Source organism: Gavialis gangeticus, unplaced genomic scaffold (genome assembly GCF_001723915.1).
Source record: "Gavialis gangeticus isolate Ggan-Ray unplaced genomic scaffold, GavGan_comp1, whole genome shotgun sequence".
Lineage (NCBI taxonomy): Eukaryota > Metazoa > Chordata > Crocodylia > Gavialidae > Gavialis > Gavialis gangeticus.
The window spans coordinates 99547605-99553925 of record NW_017728992.1 but is presented as its reverse complement, the minus strand read 5'-3'; the positions used below and the strand labels follow the sequence as shown (position 1 = coordinate 99553925).

Sequence of the window (6321 nt, the reverse complement as noted above, 5' to 3'; positions counted from 1 at the left end):
TAGAAGGCCACCAGGTTGGTCTGACAGGACCTGCCTCTAATGAACCTGTTTGTTGCCCCTAAGCATAATCTCCCCTGCTGGCCCCTTGTGGACATGTGCCAGAATAATTCTCTCAAAAAGCTTCCCCAGGACCGAGGGTAAGACTAGCTGGCCTATGGTTTCCTGGGTCCTCCTTTCTCCCTTTTTTGAAGATGGGAACCACATTGGCCCTCTTCCAGTCCTCTGGCACCACACCAGAGCACCACAAGTGCTTGTAAAGCTGTGCCAGGGGTCCCACAATGATCTCTGCTAATTTCCCTCAGCACGCTAGGGTGGAGACTTGTCCGGACCAGCTGATTTTTAAATACATCCAGTCCCTCCAGAAGTTCCCTGACTAGGTCCTCACTGACCCATGGCCTAGGTGTGCCTCCCCTGGGGACTGAGGGGGGCCCGGTGGAGGGTCTGATCCGGTCCCTGCTCATGAAAATGTAGGCAAAGAAGTCATTTAAATAGGTTAGCTTTGTAGTCTGATGTGACTACCAAATTTCCTAGCATGGAGTGGTGATCTCATTTGAAAGTTTTTATTAAAAAACAGAGAAGCTCTTCAAGAAACTATAATAACAGAGGACGTTAAAGTACCCAGGAGTGTAAGGCACACTGTAATTGATGAGGATGTCTTCTGGGTTCAGCTGCAGAACTCCCTGAAGATTCTTAAGTTAATTTCTTAAGCAGTCACTGCTTCAGGGTCAGACGTACCTTACCAAATGGCCCAGGTAAAATCAACTGTTTTGAGAATCTAAGCATATCTCTGCTTACAAGTACAGAAGAAGGAAAAGTGAAAGATGTTTTATTAATAGATGGGAAGAATTGTGTTGCCAATTTTAAGTTTTATGTTGTTGCAGCTCTCTTGGATTCAAGATTTTCTGGTAGTCAGTCCAGGAATGCAGCCTGGGACTCTGCCAAGTATATCCCTCCTGTAACATGGTGGCAAGGCCTTCCCATGACAGCCTCTGACTTTTCTTACTTGCCTGCTTCAGATTCATCCATCTTTTGCAGCATGTGAAAGAAGCTGGTCTGTTTGGAATTACTTGCACCAAATCAAGAATGAAACTAACATGTGAAAGAGTAGAGAAGCTTGTCTCTGTTGGCTTAAACTATATTTAAAGGCCTGTTTTTTGGGAACTGGCTTGTTAGGTTTTAGATACAGGGGTTAGAAGGAGTCAGGATGGGCAGCAGGGGTTATAGATTTCTAAAGAGCTTGGGAGATGCACACAGCTTCTCATGGCCCTGAAAATAGATGGGCTGTCTTGCACAACAAGGCCAATTGAGGGACAGAGCCTGAGAATTGAGGGGGGCATGTCATAACATGACATCACAGCCTTCAAGGCAGACAGGTTATCTTGCAGTCTAGAAAACTGTGGATGCAGTCTACAAAACAGTCTAGAAGGACACAGTCTAGAAAACAGCCTGGGAACTAAAGGAAGTATGTACCATGCTGTCCCGTAACAGGAGATCAGTAACACCAGCTACAAGGCCCCAGAGCTGCAGGGGGAACGGACCAAACTGAGAAGGCCCGAAAGGCTATGTGGACATGTGACCAGAGAGCAACAACCAACCAGAGAGAGCCATGAATGAAAAGTAATCAAGGGGGAAGGAGAATACAAAAGCAGAGACTTGAGAGTAACAAAGAACAGGGAGGAATGGGAGGGACCTTTTTTTCATCCCTCCCTGTCTCCCAGGAAGTGTCCCTGAGGCTACCATGGACTAGCATGCATACTAGCAGCCTGTCTCATGCACCCCACTGGAGGGGGTCTGTGGAACTCTGGATCCCACCTGCAGACTGCTGACACCTGAGGGAGCTACATCCTGACCAGATGTACTTTGACTCTGACAGCCCTAGGATTGGCAGATGTAGAACTTTGCTTGATTGCTTCTATTGTTGCTTTTTCTGTTTTTTACTTTGTATCAATACATTTTGTCTATCAGCTGGCAGGTGTTGTGCTCTTTCACCCTCCCTGGCATTCCTTCAGCTTCTCTCTTCTTTCCCTTTTTTTATCTTGGGTGTTTCTCACACTTCGCTCCTCTCCTTTCTTTTCTCCAGCTTTCCTTCCCTCCTCCTTGCGATTTCAGGTGCTTCTCCAGCTTCCCCTCTTGCTTCCTCAGTCTCCAGGGTGCTTCTGCAGCCTCTCTTTATTCCCCTCCTGTTTTTTTTTCTTTTGAGGTGTTTCTCCAGCTTGTCTGGTCTCCTCCTTGGTGTCCCTGTTTCTTCTCCAGCCTTTCTTCTCCCTCATGCTTTTCCAGGGTGGCTTCTCTTCCCTTTGCTGCCTCATGTGCTTCTGGGGGGTGTGGGGGGCACTTCCCCTGCTGTAAGTGATGGGCAGCAGGTGCAGTAAGATGCCAAGATGGCAGGCTTAGGTGCATGAGTTTTGGAGCTGCCTGAGAACAGGCAGTGAAAGGGGGTGGAGGCAGGCAGAAGTGCAGGCTGCTGAAAAAGCAGCCAGGAACACAGCTGGGCTCAGTGTGAGGAGAGAGCACAGCAGCAGGGAAATGTCAGAGGATGCCACCAGAGGGAGCCCAGGAAGCACTGTGAACCTGTAGTGGTGGTGGCATGCTTGGGAGACTCCCTGGGAGGAGATCCTGGCCATGTCACAGTGGGGCAAAGAAACTAGAGCAGTATGCCACAGAGGTACCTTGGGAGGAAGTAGCAGCAACCCCACTGCAGAATGCAGTGAGGGAGGCATGGGGATGAGAGGCGAGAGCAGTGCCACAGCAGCACTGAGCCAACTGGGAACCCATGAAGAAGGGTGGAAGTCAGGGGTCACTGGGTGGTAAGAGGTGGTGGCATGGGACCATGATGGCCTAAGGCCAAGCCAGGAGGGAGAGCCATGCAAAGCAGCCAAGGCTGGTGATGAAGAGCAATGCCGGGGGTGGACTACCCCATCCAGCCTCGGGTCAGATGGGGCTGAGGTAGGAAGTGGCAGGGACCCAGCAGAGGGCCCCCACAAGATGACCACCAGGGGCACAGGGGGGGAGCTGCTGAGCCTGCCTGGCTACCTTAAATGGGGAAAATGAGAGGCCCCAGCAGGGGACCTGTGGGGCCTGGGAGATGAAACCCAGGGGCCCATCAGTGGATGCTGATTTTCTGCTGATTGTTGGCATTATCCTTAAGTTCCTGATTTTACCTCAGCATTGAGGCAAGCTTTTTGGTTACAAAGGCTCTAGTCCAAGGTTAAAGGAGGATGGTCTGTAAAGAACTTATGGCTAGGAGGTCTTCAACCCTCAAGAAGTGGGATGGTACAGGTGAGAAGACATCTATAAGCAAGATCTCCAGAGGTGGATGGTCATCTTGGCTGTAGATGTGGCTGTAAGGGTGGGGTAAAGGGGAGGATGGAGCCCCACTTAAACCCAGGTGTAAGATCCCACATGCACCACCTGCTGGGAACTCTCTTCCAAGAGAAACATCAAAGGCAAAGCAGGCAAGCAGGAGCAGCAATCAGATCACAATACCTACCAGCGATGGCATCTTTGGCTTGCCTTATTCTCTTGGTGTCTCCCCTATTTCTTGGACCTCTATTCCCTCACCAATGGTGTCTGGGTGTCTTTTCCTCTCCCTCTTAGCCTTTATTGTGGTACTCAGCCTCTTTATTTTTTTCAACCTCCCCCACCCCCTGACTCTCTGCCTTGGTGTCTCAAGTATTATTCTAATAAGTTATTGTTCCTGCTCACTCACTCAGATCCACCTCCAGCCTCTCTTCCTTCATGTAGTAACACAGCTGCTTCCAGAGCTGTATGTTGTATGTCATCTTTTTTTTTTTTTGCAGTGCTATGTTGTATGTCTTTTTTTCAGTGCTTCTCTAATGGCTCATTTTTTCCACCCCCACCCCACCTAGCCTATCCATCCTCTTGGTCTTGGTCTTGCAAAACATGCTCTTCCTCTCGACTTTTTGCCTGGTTGTTCATCTACATCTCTAGTCTCTCTTCCCCCTTGGTCAGAATGCACCCCCACCCCCAGCTTGTCTCCTTTCACTGCACTCTTTCTTAATCACCACCTTTTTCTGGGTTCTCTATGGTCCACCTTTCCTGACCCCTTTGCCAGGATGGGAGTTCCTTGGTCATCTGAGCTTCTCTCTAGTCCTTGCTGACTTGCTCAACTTTCCAGTCTACCTGCCATCCCTCTTTCCATGGGCTCCTAACACTGCTTCTCTTCCCCTACTGGTGTGCCAGCCCAGTACAAGTGTTCCCATTTACTTTATCTTGTGGAAGAAATCAAACTGTGTTGTGGTTGAATCAGAACTGACAGAGCCAGCTTTTCTTCATTTAGGGTTATACTGTGACCACAGGGAGGATTTTGTACAGCAAGGGGAATTGCCCACTTGTCTGTTTCAAAGGAATCTTCCCCGTCTCTAAGTTTTCAAGCATTTTTATACTTAAGACAGATAAAGAGGAAAAAAACATGACCTTGGAGAAACTAAAACAAATTTCCTTATTACCCTTTTCACAGAGCCCTCATTAAGACATGCAGGATTTTTTATCTCAAAACATATAACTGAAAAAAGCAGCACTTCTGGTCTCTGTTTTTTCTAGTCAGGTAGGCCAGAAACCGACTAAATTTACTCTTACAATCTGCATCTTCTGCTCTATTGATCTGTTCCTTGTCATCATCTTTGCATCTCCATTTTTTTTCAGTCTGTTCCCAAGTCTTTGCTTCCTTCCGGCCCTATTTAGTCATTCCCTTCAAGCCACATCATGTTGACTCCTGGTAGCATCCAGCTTGTAGCTGTGGTGGAGATGGCTGGAGTAGCCCGAGATGGCTTTGTAGCAGGCAAACTGAGTTATGCTAAGGCTTTTTAGTCATAGTCCAGGCCTTCCTAAGCAACAAAATTGAACAGAGCACCTTCTGTGGCACTAAGATGCGAGTGCTGTGACTGGGCACTAGGGGAGCAAGGTTCAACAGATTCTCTATAAGGAATGTTCCTGATAGTGCCAGGGGATTGGTGTACCATATAAGAAATGCTTGGGGTGCAGCTGGGGATTAGACTGTCTTGAAATGAGATTACAAAAGTAATGGCCAAACAAAGAAATTTGCATGTGTTACCATGCTGTGACCCTGGGAGGATAGATGCAGCTGCTGGGTCCCTGCTCAGACACCAGGGAGCCAGAAACTAAGATCCAACACAGCCAGCAGCAGACTCAAGGCCTGGTACCCCCAAAGGTCACTGCTGTAGTGTCTAAAGAGCCACTTGTCAGTTTGTACTAGGGGGAGAAAACCTCTAATAGTGTCTGTGGGTTTATATTAAAGTTCATTTTACAACAACGGTTGAGTTGCTGTGTCAATCCTTGGAGGGCTCTGGCAAAAAGAACCCCAGTAGTAACAATTAGCAAGCCAGGCAAGAGCCAAAGATGGATTGATGGTATCATGTTGGAAACTATAGCCAGTAGGTAAAGTAACCTTCAGGGATCAGGGAATGAAGATGGCTAACTGGAACTCTGTTTTCCCCTTTGCCACTTGCACTAAGGATGCTAGGGAGAGCTAATTCTTGATCAGAGTAGTTCAGGGCAAGTTGTATAATAAAACATTATGTTGCTGTTCCCCTACTGTCCTACCACACGAGTGCTACTACACAATCACCCACCTCGCTGCCTGACCAAAATCCCACTTTGGGTGTCTCTCCCTGGGGTGCCTAAGCTTGGCCAACCCCCTTCTGGTGCACACGCACAAGCCTGGGGTGATTGCTGCTACCACCTGTGCCCTGGTCCTTGTTAGAGCTCTTGGGATACACAGACCCTCTGACCTTGCAGGTGCTTAGCCCACCATGGTATTTTGGGGTACTTTTTAGCCTGAAGCATTCACAAGTAGCCTCCTGTATGGGAGAAAGCTAAAAAGCCATGCCCATCTTAGCCAGCCAGCTGAGTGAAACAGGGCTTTAGAGGCTAGTTGCACCATTATAAGCATTTACAGCGAGGAGTGCTATAACAGATTCTTTTGTATTCCTTCCTCACTCTCTTCCTCTCTGATCAATGTAAAATTGAAAGAAAACCTACTTAAGCAAAAGGTACAAAAGGAATAGGCTTGTTGGCCCTTTTTGGTATGTATGTAGTTTACTTACCTGAAATTTAGCTAGTAACTTCAGATTAAGTAACTTGCATGTTCAGCTAGATACTGATGGTTCAACAAAAGGCCTGTTGCTAGTTTCAGGGTCCCAAAGATGACTGACCTCTCCATTTTGGAGTGACACCCTTTTAAAACATTCATGACATCACTAAGTCCCAACCAGAAACAGGCAGTATTGGATGCAGACCAAATCTTTTAAAAGTAGTCAGCAGATTTGGGGGGGGGGGGGG

The 6321-nt window shown here is 47.8% G+C and overlaps 1 long non-coding RNA gene across 1 annotated transcript in view; it reads right to left on the bottom strand.

The window, feature by feature from the left end:
* The window catches only part of LOC109299628, an 18270-nt gene that overhangs the window by 1533 nt on the left and 10416 nt on the right, over positions 1 to 6321 (bottom strand). The window contains exon 2 of the long non-coding RNA XR_002097941.1: positions 1813 to 1819. This is a non-coding gene — a long non-coding RNA (uncharacterized LOC109299628). The remainder of the gene's footprint in view (positions 1 to 1812; positions 1820 to 6321) is intronic.